Source organism: Mastomys coucha, unplaced genomic scaffold, assembly GCF_008632895.1.
Source record: "Mastomys coucha isolate ucsf_1 unplaced genomic scaffold, UCSF_Mcou_1 pScaffold22, whole genome shotgun sequence".
In the NCBI taxonomy this organism is placed as follows: Eukaryota; Metazoa; Chordata; class Mammalia; order Rodentia; family Muridae; genus Mastomys; species Mastomys coucha.
In genome coordinates, this window is record NW_022196905.1 from 18,561,440 (window position 1) to 18,578,712 (window position 17,273).

General features: G+C 37.2%; 1 long non-coding RNA gene across 1 annotated transcript in view; it reads right to left on the minus strand.

Moving 5' to 3' along the window:
- The window catches only part of LOC116069103, a 32,186-nt gene extending 15,642 nt beyond the window's left edge, over positions 1-16,544 (minus strand). Inside the window, exons 1-2 of the long non-coding RNA XR_004109837.1 lie at positions 16,389-16,544; positions 15,803-15,882 (exon numbers count right to left, since the gene is read on the minus strand). This is a non-coding gene — a long non-coding RNA (uncharacterized LOC116069103). The remainder of the gene's footprint in view (positions 1-15,802; positions 15,883-16,388) is intronic.
- Positions 16,545-17,273: the final 729 nt, after the last annotated feature.

The window sequence follows — 17,273 nt, forward strand, 5'->3', positions numbered from 1 at the left end:
TTGCAGCCCCTTAGGACGAACAACAATATGAACTAACTAGTACCCTCAGAGCTTCCAGGGTCTCAACCTCCAACCAAGAACTGCACATTGTGGGTCTGATTGTTCTGGCAGTATGTGTATAGTAGAGGATTGCAAATTCAACCATCAGTAGGAGGAGAGGACCTCGGCCCTGTGAAGGTTCTGTGCCCCAGTGTAGTGGAATGTCAGGGCCAATAAGTGAGAGAGGGTGGGGTGGCAGGCATGGGGAGAGGGGAGGCAACAGAGGTTTGTTCTTGTTGTTTTTGTTTGTTTGTTGGAGGTGAAACTGGGAAAGGAGAAATTTACATGTAAATAAAGAAAATATCTAATAAAAAATGTTCAGAAATAAAAAAAGAAAAAACTAATGTAAAAAATAAGCTTCTATAATGTGATAGTGGATGTACTAATCCACTATGTCTTAGGGTTTTACTGCTGTGAACAGATACCATGATCAAGGTAACTTTTATAAAGACATTTAATTGGAGCTGGCTTACAGGGTCAGAGGTTCAGTCCATTATCATCAAGCCAGGAGCACAACAGCACTCAAACAGGCATAGCGCAGGCGTTGCAGATAGTTCTACATCTTTGTCTGAAGGCTGCTAGGAGAAGACTGGCTTCCAAGCATAAAGGACAAGGGTCTCAAAGACTACACCCACAGTGACACACTTCCTCCAACAAGGCCACACCTCAAATAGTGCCACTCCCTGGGCCAAGTATATTCAAACCACCACACAGGGTTTTCAAATTAAGAATTTATGGGCAATCTATTACTTTATCCATTTAGCAGAATAACAGTATAAAGTTTTCCCCTAAATGAATTAGAGAATAACTCAGATCATTTTAATGCAGAAGCTCTTTCCCCAGAAACCATGATCTAGTCAGCCATGGGGTTTTGGACCAGTATGTAGTACTACATACATGTGGTACATGGCATGGGTAGTTACTCCCATAACACTTAGGCCACTATTGCACTGATGAGCATATCTTGCCAGGCCACTCATTATTGTAGTTCATGGTATTCATAGGTGGGTAAATGTATTGATTATTTTTTCGTCCTAGTAGCACACCTAGCACCGTTTAGTACCTTAAAAGCTAGATAGTAAGAAGGAAGCTTTTAGGCCAGTATCAGCTTGATTTCTCTATGCCCCATAACGAGAATGTGGTATTTTCAGTAATAGGGTCTTAGTATCAAAATCTACAAAATAGTAGGGGTCTGTTTCTTTTTGTTTCCAAATGAAATTTAAGCTCATATTTTTCCAAATGTGTGTGTGTATGTGTGTGTGTGTGTGAAGAACTGCAATAGAATTTTGGTTCTTCTTATTTTCCTCATGGATTTATTTTTTCATATACTAAAGTATCTATGCCTGATTATTTTCAGTTCCATTTCACTGGGATAATACCCTTTTGAACACAGTCTTCCTAAGGTATTATCTGCAATTTATAGTGAGTTATGTTTCTTGGAAGCAAAAATAAATGTTAGATCCCATTGTCTAATACAATCTGATAAATCTGTATCTTTTATTGGGCAGTTGACACTACTAATATTCTAAATTATTATTGAAAGACATATATAAATTCCTGTTGTCTTGCTGATTTTCCAGTGTCTCCTAGTTATCTTTTGATAATCTGTCCTGGCATTGCTTAGTTGTTTCCTGTGACCTCTTCAACGAATGCATTCTTCTCTAGAAATTGAAGTATTCCTTCTAGTATAATGTATACAGATAGATTAGAATTCATAAGTTTTATCATGGAAAGTGCTTGTTTCCCCTTTGCTTTAATTTGATAGGTTTACTGGGTATGATAGTTTGGGTTGATAGCTCTGGCATTTGGAATTTGGACTATATCTTGCCAGGCCCCTCAGGCTTTAAAGGTTTCTGTTAAATGATCAGGTGTTAGTTTAACTGTTCTACCTTCATAGGTGATTTGATTTTTCTAAATTGCAGTTTCAATACACTTTTTTCATTCTGTGTATTTCTATTTTAAATGCAATATGTCATGGAGAATTTCTAACTGGTCTTATTTATTTGGTGTTCTAAAAAACCTCTTTTATCTGGAAGAGTATTTCTGTCCCTATGCTTGAGAAGTTTCTTCAATTACTGAAGATATTCTTTGTGTTATGTGGTATTCTTCTATGCCTTTGTGGTTAGTTCTTTCCATTGTGTCCCAAAACTCTCTATGTTCCATTCATATATATTTTTAATTTTCTCATTGTTCTTTACTGAGTGACCCAACTCCTCTACTTTTTCCTATCATCCATCATTCTCTGTTTTCATCATGATCTATTCTATTGGTGAGACTTGCCACTGAGTTTTTAAATTGGCTCATTGAGTCTGTCATTTCCAGCATCATTTCTGTTTGGTTTTCTTTAAAATTCATATTTTTATTTCTGCATTGGGATTTGTACATCTGGAGTTAGTTTATTGGTGGACTTTTTCTTTCTTCTGCTTTTGTTTGTTTGTTTGTTTTTATTCAAATCACCTTTATTCTCCCAGGAGAGCTGTTTACAATGTTCAGGAGGGAGCTAATTAATAGCACGATTAGGATTTCAATTTCCTCTGCCTAGTATTTGGGGTTAAAATATCTACTAAAAGTTTTATTTTTTATGTTTTATATTTTATATAAGTTTTGTCCTATATTTCTCTGCTATAGTGTGATTTCTTCCACAAATTGTTCAAGGAGCTTTGAACAAGTTTCCTCTACTATTATGGAATGCTCCTCAAGGCCAGATAGAGCAAATTTGAGTCCCAGTCACTTGGCAGGGATCTGGATCCCTGGGTCACTTTTACTGGCTAGAGAGTCCCCTGGTGTTGGGACCATTGTAAGTCCCAAAGGGATTTGGCCTGGCAAGCAAAAATGAAACTTGGGAGGAGCTGAGGAAAAGGCATATAAGTAGCCTATCTGGGTCTCTGTTCCTTGAGTTCTGACTAGAGTCCCTCTAGTCATCTGGCTAAGACAAGGCAAGTCCCAGAAGGAGGGATATGGGCCAAGAGGAAGGTGCAGTCCCTCCCAAGCAGATTTAACTCTGGGGGGACTCAAATGAAATGAGGCTGGAAAATGCAGAGCAAGTAACCTCATATTTTTAAAGGTAGTATGGATTATTGATTATGGATTGGGTTATTTCTCTAATTTCTTACTTAGTATGTTTATTGTTGATATGTAGGAAGCTTCCCAATGTAGGAAGTTTGGTATGCTGGGTTTATGTGTTAATTTTGTACCTTTCTACTTTTCTGAATATGTCTACCAACTGTAGTATATTTCTGAGGGGCTATTTAATGTATAGAATATTACCATTTGAAAACAAAGCTATTTTGACTTCTCCTACTTGTATCCTCCTTATCTCATTCACTGGTCTTACATAAATTGAACAATACCCCCATCTCTGAGATAAAAATGGCCTCATGATGGTGGTCCTTTTTTATATATTCTTGATTTTGTTTTTAAGTATTTTATTTGAGAAGTTTTGTGTCTGTAGTAATCAGAAAGCCTTTTTTCTTTTTTCTTTCTTTTTTTTTGCTGTAACTTTGTCTGGTTTTGTTATTAGGGTAAAAAAATGGTCTCATAAAAAGAATTTGAAAATGTTCATTTCCTTTAGATTTTATGAAATAATTTGAGTAGTATTGGTATTAGTTATTCTTTGAAGGTTTGGTAGAATTCTGTGTTCAGTCCAACTAGCCCTGAGACTTTTTTTTAATTGAGTGATCTCAATGGTTATTATGACTCTACTTAAGTTATTTATTTCATCTTGACTTAATTTTGGTTGTTCCTGTATTGCTAGAAACTCATCTCATCTATTTCATTAACATAGTGGAGTGTAGATTTTAAAAGAATATTCTTTTGATTCTCTGAATTTCTTCAGCTTATGATATAATATTTCCATTTTTGTCTTTAATTTAATTGATTGTGTTCCCTTTCTTTTGGCTAACTTTGCTAAAAATGTGTCCATATTCATAATCTTTTTCAAATGATCAACTAGTTTCATTGATTCTTTATATTATTTTTGTGTCTATCTCAATTAATAACATCTATGATCTATCTCTTCCTCTCTACATTTTATGGTGATGTTTATTGTTGCTTTTCCAAGGTCACTGAGTGAGTTACTAAGTTATTAATATTAGGTGGCTCGTGTTTTCTAATGTAAGCACTTAGTGATATAAACTTTCCCCTGAAAAGTTGGTTGAGGTGGTGGACATATTTAAACCTAGCAAAAACAGGTAGAGTTAACTGAGTTTGAGGCCAGCCTGCTCTACATAGTAAGTTCTAAGCCAGCCACTGTTGCATATAAGGGTTTCTCACAAAAGCTTAATTTAAATAAATTTCCTTCTCAAGACTTTGTTCATTGTGTTCCATAGATTTTATTATGCTGTGATTCATTTTTGTTTTAGTCTATAAATTTTTAATTTACTTCTATGTTTGACATTTGACACAATTTTTATTCAGTAGTGTCGTGTTGATTTGCTTTTGTTAGCTGAAAACAAACTTAGTCACCTGGAAAGAAGAAACCTCAATCAAAAATTGCTTCCATATGGTGGATATGTTGGCATATCTATGGGGCATATTCTTAATTAATGGTTGATGTGGGAGGACTCACCTTACTGTGGAAATGACACTCCTGGGCAAGTGGTCCTGGCTTGCATAAAAGCCAAGCTGAGAAAAATCATGGGAAGCAAGTCAGTAAGATTTCCTCTTGGCTACTGTCTTGACTTCCCTCAATGACAGACTGATAATCAGGATGTATAATCCAAACAAACCCTTCCATCTCCTCATTGGTTTGAGTCAGAATTTTATAACAATAACAGTAAAACCTTCTAGGAAAAGTATGTTCTTTTGTTTATACAAGTTTATGCACTAGTTTTCCTATTGCTGTTCATATCCATCTTTATTATCTGATGGTCAGAAAGAATGTAGGATGTTGTTTCAATTTTCTTAAATTTCTTGAGACTAGCCTTTTGTCCTAATGTATAGTCAATTTGGACAAATATTTCCTGGGCTGATGAAAATAATAAGTATGCACAAGTATATGGGTGGAATGTTCCATAGATATTTGTTAAGTCCATTGGATTTATAATATTTAACTGCAGAGTTTTTCTACTACTTTTTGACTGGATGATATGTATGTTAGAGAGCAGGGTGTAAAAATTTCCCACTGTCACCATTTTGGAATCAATCTCTGGATTTAGATTTAATAGTATTTCTTCTATTAAATTGGAAACCTCTATGTTTGGTGTCTGAATGTTTGAGATTATAATACACACTTGGTGGTTTGTTTTTCTTTAGTAAAATATCTGTCTCTATTGTGTTCTCAGTAGTTCTAGTCTGGAGTCTATTTTGTCAGATAGCAAAATATTTATGTTTCTTTTTTACTTAGTCCCATTGGCTTTTCCATACTGCTGCTCTAGGTAGTATTTATTGTTAATGGTGAAGTGTGTTTCTTAGAAGCAACAAAATAATGAATTCTGTTTTGTAATCCAATTTGTTTGTCAAGAACGTTGACTAATAATAAGAGGTTTTGTTGAACAATATTTATTAAGTCCTATTATTTTGTTGTGGTGGTAGAATTTTTTTATACCTACATTGATCAACTGTTCTGGAATTACTTATTACCTTTGCCCACTTCAGTGTGTTTCATCTTCTTTTCAACTTGTAGTATTCCTTCTAACAGTTCCTGTAGAGCTGTCTTAATGGTCATAAATATCTTTAGCCTACTTTTATGACGGAAGTTTTTCTTTTTCCTTTAATTATGAATGATAGTTTTGTGGAGTATAATAGTCTAGGCTGTCATCTGTGGTATGTTAGAGCTTGTAGAACATCTATCCAGATCATTCTGTCTTTCATAGTCCATTGGGAAAAGGTGAATGATATTCTTATAGGCTTGCCTTTATAAGTAACTTTGTCTTTCTCTCTTACATCTTTTGATATTCTTTCTATGTTGTATTTATATATGGTTTAATTATTATGTAATGTAAGTAGTTTCTTTTCTGGTTCTGTCTATTTGGTGTTCTGTATGCCTTTTATATCTCAATAGGAATCTTATGCTTAGCTTTAGAAATTTTTCTTTTATGATTTTTAATAAAAATATTTTATCTGCCTTTGACCTGAATTTCTTATTTTTCTTCTATAATTATGTTTTTTGGATTTTTGTCTTTTTATAGTATTCCAGGGTTCCTGAAAGTTCTGTTGCTCTTGGGCTTCTCATTGTTGTTCTAAACATTTACTACTTTCATTGGCGGTGTGATCCAAGTTATCTACCTTCTTTTTAAGACCTAATATTCTCTCTCCCACTTGGTCCAATTTGTTAGTAAAGCTTTCTTATGAGCTTTTGTTTAATTCCCTGGGGATTTAGTTTCAAGTTTTGAATTGTTTTGGCTATTCTGAAGATATTTTTGTAGTTTCATGTGAATTTTGAAAATATTTTTTCAACTTCAGTAAAGCATAGTATTAGAATTTTGATGTGGATTACATTGAATCAGTAGATTGCTTTGGGTATGATGGCCATCTTCATAACATAATCCTACCAACCAATGAGTTTAGGTCTTTAGATCTTCTGGTATCTTCTTCAGTTTTGTTCTTTAGTGTCTTAAATTTTTCATTATATAAGTCTTTTACTTTCTTAGTTAGATTATTCTGATACTTTTGAGACTATAATAAGTGAGATGATTTTTGTGCTTTCTTTCTTAGTATGCTTGTTGTTGGAAGTTAAGAAGGCGACTGTATTTCGTGTTTAATTGTCTTTTGCTACTTTTCTGAATGATTCTATCAGCTGTAAGAGTTTGCTGATAGAGGCTTTGGGGTCTTTTTTGCAGAGAATCAATCATCTGCAAATAGAGGTACCTTAACATTTCCTAAGAATAATTAACTATTTACATCAAAATTTTTTTTCAAAGATCTCAGGTTAAAAACTTAATAATGAGCTGAACAAGGATGTTCCAACAGATACATTAACATAGATAAAGAAAAGCTCAGGGGGCCACAACCTACACAAAGAACCACAGGCAAATAAGGAATTCTAAGCATGGGAGAAATGTTCTTCTTCAGGGAAGAATATATCAAATTGTCAGTCCTGGAAATACACACATACAATTACAATTATTCAGACAGAGTCCTGCATGTTGAGTCTTCTAGGGCACCCCAAGCTGCCCTGAGCATTCTGATATGCCCAGCAGACCTCCATTATACCCTCACCTTATCACCCACCTTCTACAGAACTATGGATCCCAAAACATACAGGCCTGCTGATCCAGAACCATACATCCTAAGGATATACATTAGAGGCCTGCCACACCAGGACTATTGAGGATAAGACCCCTCCCAATACCTACTACAACAGGAATCGAGATGGCTAAAGACCCTTGAAAAACACAATCAACAAAATCCAGGGCAATATGACACCTTCAGAGCACAGCTACTCTGCTACACTAAGCCCTAGATATCCTAACACAACTGAAACACAGGGAAATGACCTTAAATTCAATCTTATAAAGATGATAGAGGCATATAAAGAGGAAATGAATAAATCCCTTGAAGAAATACAGAAAAATACAAATGTATGTCTCTTAAAAAATGAAACAAATCCCTAAAGAAACATGAGAAACTAAAATTAAACAGATTCAGGAAATAAATAAAACTGTTAAGAATTGAAAAGTGAAATAGAAGTAATATATAAAACACAAACTGAAAGAATCCTTCTGATAGAAAACCTAAAGAAGAGAACAGAATAAGAGATGTAAGCATCACCAACAAAATACAGAAGCTGGAAAAGAGAATCTCGGGCAAAGAAAATACAAGAGAAGAAATTGATGCATCAGTCAAGAAAATGTTAAACCTAAAACATTCCTGACACAAAACATACAGGAATTCTGGGAAACCATGAAAAAAACCTAACCTAAGAACAATAGGAATAAAAGAAAGTAAAGAGTCCCAGCTCCAAGGCCCAGAAGATATTTTCAACAAAATCATGGAAGAAAAGTTTCTCAACCTAAACAAAGAGAAGTCTATAAACATACAAGAAGCTTATAGAACACCAATCAGAAGGGACCAGAAAAGAAAATTTTTCCATGACATAATAATCAAAACACAAAATCTACAGAAAAAAAAAATATTTTAAAGCCTCACGGGAAAAAGGCCAAGTAACATATAAAGGCATACCTATCAGAATTATATCCAACTTCTTAATAGAGATTCTAAAAGCTAGAAAGACCTGGACAGATATCTTGTAAACTCTAAAAATAAATACAGATGCCAACATAGACTATTATACCCAGCAAAACCCTCAACTGAAATAGATGTAGAAAGCAAGATATTTCAAGACAAATCCAAAGTAGAACTATCTATCCACAAATTCAGCCCTAAAGAAAATACTAGAAGGAAAGACAACTACATCCAAGAAAACCCAAGAAATAAGTAACTCCATACCAAACACACATACACACACACACACACACACACACACACACACACACACACACACCATCAACATCAAAATAACGGGAATTAACAATCACTGGTGATTAATATTTCTCAACATCAATGAATCCATTCCCCTCCAAAAAACACACAGACTAACAAAATGATCCATTATTTTACTAGATACAAGAAACATACCTCAGCAATAAAGATAGAAATTACCTCAGAGTAAAGGTCTGGAAGAAAGTTTTCCCAGTAAATGGACCCAAAAAGTAACCTGAAGTAGCCATTTTAATATCTAATGAAATATAATTTATATTTTATACAGTTGTATTTAATATAGATAATATCTAATAAGATAGAAATCTAATAAAATAAAATAGAATTTCAACCAAAATTAAAATAGACAGAGAAAGACACTTCATACTCATCAAAGGAAAAATCTACCAAGATGATACCTCAATTTCAAATATCTATCCCCCTCCAAAGGGGCACCCACATTTTTAAAACAAAAACAAAAAACATTGTTAAAGCTTTAATCATACATTGAACCCTCACATCAAACACATTAATAGTGGGAGACTTCAATATCACACTCTCACTAATTGATAGGTCTTACAGACAAAAACTAAACAAAGAAATAACCAAACTAACAGACATTATGAATCAAATGAACCTAAAAGACATCAATAGAATATCTCACCCAAACACAAAAGAATATACCTTCTTCTCAGCACCTAATGGATCCTTCTTCAAAATTGACCATATACTCTGTCACAAAGCAAGCTTCATCAGATACAAGAAAATTGAAATAATGACTTGCATCTTATCAGACTACCATGAATTAAAGCTGGACTTCAACAATAACAGAAACACAAGAAAGCCTACACACTCATGGAAACAAAAACAAAAACAAAACAAAAACAAAAACAAAAAAAAAAAGCTCTGTACTCAAAGATATCTGGGTCCGGGAAAAAACAAATAATGAAGTTAAAAGACTTTCTAGAATTCAAAGAAAATGAAGCTACAACATATTTAATTTATATGACACAATGTAAGCAGTGCTAAGAGGAAAGTTCACAGCACTAAGTGCTTCCATACAGAAATTAAAAAGTTCTCATACCAGCAATTTAAAAGTACACCTGAAAGCTCTAGAAAAAAGAAAGCAAGAACACCAAAGAGAGTGGAAGGCCAGAAATAATAAAAATCAGGGCTGAAAGGAATCACTTAGAAATAAAACAATACAAAGAATCAACAAAACCAAGAGCTGGTTCATTGAAAAGAATCAACAAGATAGAAAAACCCTTAGCCAAACTAACCAAAAGACAGAAACAGTGTCAAAATAAACAAAAGCAGAAATGAAAAGTGAGACAAAACAACAGACACTGAGGAAATCCAAAGAATCATTAGGTCCTACTTCAAAACCCTGTACTCCACAAAATTGGAAAATCTTAAGGAAACAGACAATTTTCTAGACAAATACCACTTACCAAAATTAAACCAACATTAAGTAAACTATTTAAACAGCCCTATAACTCCTAATGAATTAGAGGCAGTCATTAAAAGTCTCCAAACCAAAAAAGAAAAAAAAAAGGCTCAGGGTAAAATGGGCTTTGTGCAGAATTTTACCAGACTTCCAAAGAAACCTAATACCAATACTGGTCTAACTGGATGTCTGCATGTAGAAGAATGCAAATAGATCCACATATTTGTGTACCCTGCACAAAACTAAAGTCCAAGTAGATCAAAGACCTCAATGTAAAACCAGAAACAATAAATCTAATAGAACAGAAAGTGGGAAATAGCCTTGAACTCATTGGTACAGGAGATAACTTCCTGAACAGAACACAAATGGCTCAAGCACTAAGACCAACAATTTATAAATGGGATCTCATGAAACTGAAAAGCTTCTACAAGGCAAAGTACAGTGTCAAAGGGACAAAACAGCAGCCTACACATTGGGAAAGGACCTTTACCAACCCTATATGCAACAGAGGGCTAATATAAAAAAATTATAAAGAACTCAAGAACTTAGACATCAACAACCAAAACTACCCAATTTAAAAAGATGATGTACAGATCTAAACAGAATTCTCAACAGAAGAATCTCAAAAGGCCGAAAAGCAGTTAAATGGTCAACAAGTCCCTAGTCATCAGAGAAATGCAAATCAAAACATCTCTGAGATTCCATCTTACACCCATCAGAATAGCTAAAATCAAAAACTCAAGAGATTGCATAAGCTAACAAGGATGTAGAGAAAGGGAACAGTTCTCCATTTCTGGTGGGAGTGCAAATCTGTACAACTACTTTAGAAATAAATTTGGCAGTTTTTCAGAAAACTGAGAATAATTCTACCTCAAGACCCAAATATACCACTCGTGAGCATATACCAAAAAGATGTTCTACCATCCCACAAAGACACTTGCTCAACTATGTTCATAGCAGAAATAACCAGAAACTGGAAACAACCTAGATATCCCTCAACTGAAAAATGGATAGAGAAAATGTGGTACTACACAATAGAATACCATTCAGCTATTAAAAACAAAGACATCTTGAGTTTTACAGGCAAATGGATGGAACTTGAGAATATCATCCTAAGCAAGGTGACCCAGACCCAAAGGACATTCATGTTATGCACTCACTTAAGAGTGGAATTAGCCATAAAATACAGGATACCCATGGTACACTCCACAGACCCAAAGAAGCTAAACAAGAAGGAAGGCCCAAGCATGGATGCTTGAATCTCACTTAGAAGGTAGAATAAAATAATTCCATGAGGCAGAGGGAGGGAACTGGGTTGGAAAGGGGAGTGGGAGGTATTTAGGATCAGGTACATGGAGAGACAAAGGAGATGGTCAGATGGCCAAGAGAATGAATGGAAATCTGCAACTGGTGGGATGGGGAGGTGAGAGACATCTCATAGACCTACCAGAGACCTGGGATAGGGGAGGCACTCAAGAATCAATGGGGGTGACCTTAGTTGTGACTCACAGCATTGGGGATATGGAACTTCAAGTGCCCACCTGTAGCCAGGCAGGAACCCTAGTAGAACAATAGTGGTACCAACACACCCACAAAACTTCCAACCCAAAATTTATCCTGTCTAAAAGAAATACAAGAACAGGAGATGGAGTACAGTCTGATGGAATGACCAAGCAATAACTGGCCCAACTAGAGACCCATCCCATGGGCAGGCACCAATCCCTGACAGTATTCATGATACTCTGTTATGCTTGAAGACAGGAATCTAACATAGTTCTCTTCTGAGAGGCTCTACCCAGCAACTGACTCATAGGGATGCAGAGACCACCACCAAACAATAGATGAAGCTCCAGGTCTCTTATGGAATAGTTGGGGGAAGGATTGAGAGCCCTAAAGAGTTTAGGAACTCCACAGGAAGACCAACAGAGCATTAACCTGGACCCTTGGGGCTCTCAGAAACTGAGAGCATATACAGACTGGACCTAGGCCTCCCCACACATATGTAGCAGATATGTATCTTGGTCTTCATATGGGTCCCAAATAACTGGAGTAGGGACTATCCCAAAAGCTGTTGCCTGTCCGTGGGATATAGTCTTCTACCTGGGCTGCCTTGTCTGGCCTCAGTGGGAAAGGATGTACCCAACAACCCAGAGACTTGGTATGCTAGGGTAAGAGTGTACCCAAGGGGAGGACTCCATTCTCTCAAAGGAGAAGGGGAGGATATAGGAGAAGGAATTGTGGGAGGAGGTGATCAGGACAGGGGGATTGATCAGGATATAAAGTGAACAAATTTTAAAAAGGAAAAATAAAGAAAAAGAAAAATATTGGAATAAAAAATTACTCAAAGGATGTTATATTTATGAATACATATAATTATATGAAAAAGAGCTACAAATTTGAAAGTTAGCAAAGATGGATATATGAGAGGGTTTGGAGGAAAGAAAAGGAAGGAATGATGTAATTATATTATAAGCTGAAATATAAATAAAATAGATTTTGAAAAAATATTATAGACCACGATTTAAAAAAAAAACAACTTAATATTGCCCCAGAAATCCTTCCAAAAACATCCAAAAATAGTGGAAAGGACGAGATAATTAAAATCAAGACTGAGTGAAACAGAAACAAACAAAAAAGGAGTTAAAGCATCTATTAAATAATGAGTTGATTCTATGAAAAGACTAAGAATGTTGACAAAACTTTATGTCAAATTAACCGAGAGAGAAGCTTTAAATGAGAAAAATTAGAGATTAAAGATAAAAATAAAAATAGAGAAAAAAGATAAAAACTGAGGATCATAAGACCTATTTTAACAGTTCTTATCTTATAAAACCAGAAAACCTAAGAGAATGGATAAATTTCTAGGTGTACACTACCTACCTCAGTTAAACAAGATGAGGTAAATAATTTTTTTTAAGACAAATAACAACCAATCCAATGGTACAAGTATTTTAAAAATACCACAACTGAGAGGGAATTGCAGAACACAGACAATAGGAAGGAGGAAGGGCGAAGGATGGCAATGGATGTTCAAGATGGAAGGAGGAGGACAGAGCAAGGCAGCAGAGATAATTCATACTAAGGATAGTTGGAAAGAGCTACATGCAAACTTACTAAGCTTCCTCAATATTCACATTAAAACAGTTTAGTTGAAATTAACCCACACAGGGATAAAGCTCTTCCCAGAAAACATATTTCCAAATAAAAAGTCCAGTGCCCGATGCGGAACACCTCCCCTGGAGTTGTTGGTCAGAGGTATCCTAAAGACATCCCCCCACCCCCCGAGAAGAATATCAGTTGTTTCCATTGTTCTTGGTTGACCACCAGAACTTTGTAATAAGGCCCCATTGCTGAGGACAGCACATACTCTGGACACAGGATATGGATAAATTAAGTTGGTACTTAGAAGAAAGCTTCCTCACTGCTAGCTAGCTTCCATGTTACCAGAAAATACTCGGAGGGCTTCTGGGGAGAAAAGGTCATCAACCATCTCATCTAGCTGTGAACCCCATGAACTTCAATAATGAACAGTGGGGCTGGATGAAACCATGGGCTCCACAGTGGCACAAATATTACATGCTACACAAAATGAACTCAGTGAGCTATTTAAACTAATGAGAACAAGAATTTGTCAGGGAGCAAGGAGATGATGTAGATCTGGCTAGGTGAAGGAGTATGTATGGGTAAATATATAAAAATACATTCCATGAAATTCTCAAATAATTTTAAAAAGTACATGTTTTTTATAAATCTCCTAAATTTTATAGCAGGTTTCAGTACATGAGACAATCCTTGATTAATTAGCAATAGGAGCTGATAAGTTTATAATTTCTTCTTTCCTGGTGAAGAGTATTAGTGTCATATACAGCCCTAAAGGATATAGTGCCCAGTTTTATAGAAAGACTGTAAACTTGGGACCAACATAAATTATTCAGTAGGCAAAGTGCCTATTGTATAAGTATGAGGGCCTTTTAGATACCTACCACCCCATAAGAGCTTGGAGTAGCAGTGAACATTTGTAACTCCAATTTGGAAGACCAGGTAGAGACAGGAGGATCTGTGGAGTTCTGTGTCTAGATGGCTTACCTGAAATAGTGAGTTCCAGGTTCAGAGAGACTCTGTCTCAAAAATTATGGTGGAGTGGAGTAACAGGAGACACCTGGTATTGGCATTCACACTTGTATATACCAAAATAAGCATATGCTTATGCATGTGAGGATAAGGAGGATTTCAGGGGGCTACTAAGACATAACCACCCAATTTCTCTCTCCTTCCTCCCTTATTTACTGTGCAAGTCAGCCAAACCATGATCCCAGAAGAAAGGCAGGCAGACTGCTAGTGTAACTCCAACTGTTTAGCCTCTTGGAGCTCAACACAGGTATAGACAGTAGTTGGGTGGACCTAGAGTATTAGATGCTTGCAACATCCTTGAGAATGATATTTTTTTTCCATCTTCCTAGACCAAATTAATATACTTTTGTCATTCTACTTATAACAAAATGCATATAGTTTCTCATGATTTGATATTTTTCTAGCATGAGAGGTTTTTTTATTAGATATTTTCTTTATTTACATGTAAATTTCTCCTTTCACAGTTTCCCCTCCAAAAAACAAAGAAACAAACAGAAACAACAAAAACAAACCCCTGTTGCCTCCCCCCCCATGCCTGCCACCCCACCCTCCCCCACTTATTGGCCCTGGCATTCCCCAACACTGGGGCATAGAACCTTTACAGGGCCGAGGTCCTCTTCTCCTATTGATGATCGAATTTGCAATCCTCTACTATACACATACTGCCAGAACAATCAGACCCTTCCATGTGCAGTCCTTGGTTGGTGGTTGAGACCCTGGGAGCTCTGAGGGTGCTAGTTAGTTCATATTGTTGTTCGTCCTAAGGGGCTGCAAACCCCTCAGCTCCATAGGTCTTTTCGCTAACTCCTTCACTGGGGACCCTGTACTCAGTTCAATAGATAGATATCTGTGAGCCTCTACATCTGTATTAGTCAGGTACTGTCAGAGCCTCTCAGGAGATAGCTATATTTAGGCTGGCTTGCCCTTCCTTCAGTCTCTGCTCCATAGTTAATCTCTGCAACTCCTTCCATGGGTATTTGGTTCCCCCTTTTAAGAAGGAATGCAATGGAGAATGACATTTTTTTAAAGACAAACATCTACTTTGTCTCTGTGCACATGCCTTCTTACTCATTCCCAGAAGCCAGAGTACCCAACTACTTCCAGGGTCCCTTTGGCAACTGATAATACCCTAATGCTTCTAATTGAAATTCAAATGTACCCCAGGCTCTGCATCTTGGCTCTGACAGGGAGTGCTGTGGGTTCTGCAATAGCACTTAAAGGCCAAGCCTGCATTTCTCAATGACCCTCCTTCAGTAAGCCCCCAAATGCAAGGGTTTCTTTTTGCTCAGAGTTCAACAGAACGGCCTTTAGTAGTGCAGAACTTTTGGTGGCAAGAGCTGGTCATGTTTTATCCACAGATAGGGAGTAGAAGACTGTGATTCTAGGTGTTCAGCTAGCTGTTTTCCTCTTATGTAATAATCTACAGGCCACCCAAAGGGGATGGAACCATTCGCTTTTAAGGTGGGCTTTTCCGCCACATTTTTTCTAATCAAGTTAAACCAGATGCCCAGATATTAATATCTAATCTAGATAAACACTGAGATTTGTCTTAGAGGTGACTCTAGATCCTGTCAAGCTGATAATCAATATTAATTTTCACACTAGTCCTTAGTCCTTGTCAGTCTATATCCATAAGAATGATACTGTGTGCTTGTAAATCTTATTTTGATGGAAGGGACTGGAATATGTATTGGCTACTTTTTAATTGCTATGATAAAACATTGTGACTAAGGCAACTTAAAGAAGAAAGAGTTTATTGGGACTTACAGTTCCAGAGGGATAGAGTCCATGATGGTGGCTTGAAGATATGGTGGTGGGAATACAAGCTAAGAACTCACATGGTGATCCTAAAGCACAAAGCAGAGAGTGAACTCCAAATGGTTTGAGGATTTGAAACTTCAAAGCCCACTCCCCAGTGACATACTTCTTCTAGCACAGCCACACCTTATAGAGTCACCAAAACAGTGCCACTAACCGGGGACCAAGTTTTCAAATACTCAAGACGATGGAGGACATTTCATTAAAACTACCACAGAATACAAAACAAGAAAGCATATAGGCAGAAGTGCTGGAGAAGATGCACATCTATGTGCTATCCAACTGCTACTCCTTGAACGCACTTAGGTTGGATTGGACCCTACAGTCTAGAGGTCAGAAAGAAATGTTTCCTCCAGAATATGAAGGGGGTAGTTATATTATCCAAAGGTGGCATAACAGTTTTTGTCACACCAATGTTTTCCTAATATGTAGACGACATAGGCATCTCCATTGTGTCTGTGTCCTTTCCTTTGCTCCTAAAGATGCTTCTTGCTATGTTAGGAAAGTCGATGAAGCTTTCTAGTAATGTTTGTACCTAGAGTATCCTTCTCTGGATATTCTCAGTCATGGCCAGGATGCCAGGCTCTGAGATGCCTCAGAGGCATGCAGGAGCTCCAAGTGTTGGTTGACTTTGCACTGTTGGAACCAAAATACCTGAAAGAAATAAGGAAGTGATGGCTTCTTTGGGCTCATGATTTCAGGGTATCTCAGTCCATTATTGCCAGGAATGCAGAGAGAACAGCGCGAGAGCATGTAATAGTGGCTGTTCACACTGTGGCAGAATGTAGGCAATTGTTTGGATGATATGCACGTGGCGGCAGCACATGGCGGCAGCGATAGACGATTCTATTGTACATGTGCCCTTCCCGAGCAGGCTCATGTAGGTGCCCCTCCTGAGTGGGCTCATGTAAATTAGGTGTCTCTCGAGCGGGTGTATGCTAACCAATCATGCACCAAACCCGAGCAGGTGTGTGCTACCAAGCCCCTCCCAAGCAGGTGTATGCTAATGAGGTGATTGTCAGAGAACCAATCCAGTAGAACCACGAGGGCTTGGGCACGAGTATATAAGGGGCACTCTCTAGGCAGTCAGGGCCATTTGTCACGCCATTCTATGCCACGCCATTCCCGAAGCAAGAGCAGCTGCAAAGCAGGAGCAGCGGAGATCTACAGAAGAAGAGCAGCGGCCACTACGCAGACTACGCAGGAGCTGCTGCCCCAGGCCGCCAAGCGGGAAGAGCCGCAACACCTAGAAATGGGAAGAGCCGCAGCACCTACAAACGCACTGGGAGGCGGGAGGAGGCGGTGACGCTAAGAAGAGGCATATTACTTAAAAGAGTTGTGTAACAGAAACCTAAAAGAGCTGTTAACACAAGAAGAGAATGTCCTGAGTAAACCGTCGAGAGAAAAAGTCTCGTGCTTG